Below are 2,500 nucleotides of genomic sequence, written 5' to 3'. Positions count from 1 at the left end.
CTGAGAAGGCTTACAATGAGAAAAGGAAATAAAACATGTCTGAACATGTACATAATTTCTATAAGTTTCAAAATGAGGTAGTTAACGTTAAATTTTTCGGTGCTCTGGTGTGGTTTGCTCCTTCTTTCTTATCGAACATCTATCGTCCTGATCTCTCCTGTGTTCTTGTGTTTGTTACTCTCTTGTAACAAATCTAATCTTCGGCACTTATATGACCTTATTGTGTTCTTGCAAGTGCCGTGAAACTCTTACTAGACTAAACTGATCTCTCCTCCTTCTTTTTCGTTTTTATGTGTGTGTTTGTTACTCTCTTGTGACACCTCTAATCTCCGGCACTTATATGACTTTATTGTGTTGCAAGTGCCGTAAAACTTTTATTAGAAAAACAAATTCTTCGGTTTCCGAGCTCCTCACATTCATTACGTAAAGCTAGAACTAAGAACAGGGACACTGGACATTTCATGAGGCTTTCAGTGTGTGAGGAAAGACATCAGGTGAGGCTGACACCCTTCAAAAACTTTTTAAAAAAGTTTTAGTAAGTGTTTTACGGCATTTGCAACACAATAAGGTCATATAAGTGCCGAAGATTAGAGTAGGTGTTACATGAGAGTAACAAACACAAAAAAGAAGGAGGGGAGATAAAGACAATAGATGTTTGATATGAATAAAGAAACAAACCCCACCAGAGCACCCGCCAACCACCCACCAAAAACTATTCTAAACATTACTTGAAACGTGCGGGTAGACAAAAGAAATAACTGTCACCATTCTCCAAAAAGGTGAAGATATCTAGATCTGGATGATGATAGCAGTCAGACTTCTTGACATATTTCTCAGTAACTAAGGGACGTTAGCGAGAAAATGTGTAATATTTTATTTCTCTAAGTTGCGTCCCCTAGACAACAGATCGACACATTTTTCTGCCCAAGTTGAGAGCTTGTTTGAGCTGGTCATAGGGTTATGGACTAATGTTGACGACTGAATTGCTCGACAAAATTTTGTCTCCGTAAACAAAGTCATTAATCAAGAATTTCTTAATTTGTTACATTCATTCTGCTTTTGGTGTGAAAAGGCAGTTTGCAATTTCGTGAGAGCAGCAAAAAGGTGGACCAAGAAGTAACATGATACCGAGTTGGACTGGCTCAGAATAAAAAAAAAAAAAAATAATAATAATAATAATAACATTTAAAAAATCGAATCAGGTATGGTCACACTACCATGTGTCATTAGTGACTGATCATTGTAGAGTTTTAAGGCCCCTTTCAATGCTGTAGGGTAATATTTTAAGAGGTTGGATCTCCGAATTTCACATCTTATCCTATAGGACCGAGCCAAATTGAAGAGTGGATTTCCAAAACTCTGTAAGTCAGTTTTGACGAACGCCTTATTTCCCCACAATGCTACACACATGATACAGAATACAAATGTATGTGTAAATCTTCGTGATGAAATCAAGAACTCGTCAAAACAGACTTACAGAGTTTTGGAAAAACCACTCTTCAATAGGTGGAGAGCCATTAAAAAAAGCTACCATAAAACTCCCAAAGTTCTCAACACCCCTTTGGGAATTCGAACCAAAACCATCCGTATCGAGGCTCAGCATGATACCAACTGAGCTGACAGTGTGTGCTATCAATGGTACATGTATTATTGGAACCAACAATGACAATTACAATGACAATCTTTATTCATCTCGCAGGGAGAAATTTGTCTTGGTCGTTAACAATGGCAGTAGACGTTACAAAAGTTAGACCTAACGGTGCACTCACGCAAACACATAACAAGACAGGACATTAGGCCAAGTAAATACATATCTCACGGGCTGGGACAACCCGCTCCGTAAAACATTCATTCTCTCTCTCTCTCTCCCTCTCTCTCTCTCTCTCTCTCTCTCACTCTCTCTCTATCTCTCGCTCTTTCTCTCTCTCTCTCTCTTTCTCTCTCTCTCCCCCTCTCTCTCTCTCTCTCTCTCTCACTCTCTCTCTATCTCTCTCTCTCTTTCTCTCTCTCACTCACTCTCTCTCTTTCTCTCTCTCACTCTCTCTCTATCTCTCTCTCTTTTTCTCTCTCTCTCTTTCTCTCTCTCTCTCTCTCTCTCTCTCTCTCTCTCTCTCTCTCTCTCTCTCTCTCTGTTTCATTTGTAGCACTGTGTGTTCAGTAACCTCACTGCAGTTGGTACGAACTATCTGTCTGTTCTCGGCGTATTGTACCAGCTGAGAAAGTCTGAATAGAATTGGCTGTCTCGATCATCATTATCAGTAGCAGGGAATAAAAAGGGGTTGTAGATTTTTCAAATTTAATACAGGTTCAACGTTTCGCCCGGCAAAGGGATTTGTCAGGAACATGATACAAAAAATGATGATGATGATGATCCATCATCATCATCAGCAGCAGCAGCAGCAGCAGCAGGAGCAGTAATATCAGCATCATCATCGGCCTCATCAAATACCAAATCTGAGACAAACATCAGCGACAAACGTTCTTTGTTTCTAGTTATTCT

Source organism: Aplysia californica, unplaced genomic scaffold (assembly GCF_000002075.1).
Source record: "Aplysia californica isolate F4 #8 unplaced genomic scaffold, AplCal3.0 scaffold00764, whole genome shotgun sequence".
NCBI classification, from domain to species: domain Eukaryota; kingdom Metazoa; phylum Mollusca; class Gastropoda; order Aplysiida; family Aplysiidae; genus Aplysia; species Aplysia californica.
The sequence above is the reverse complement of the archived record's forward strand: the minus strand, read 5'-3'. Positions refer to the sequence as shown.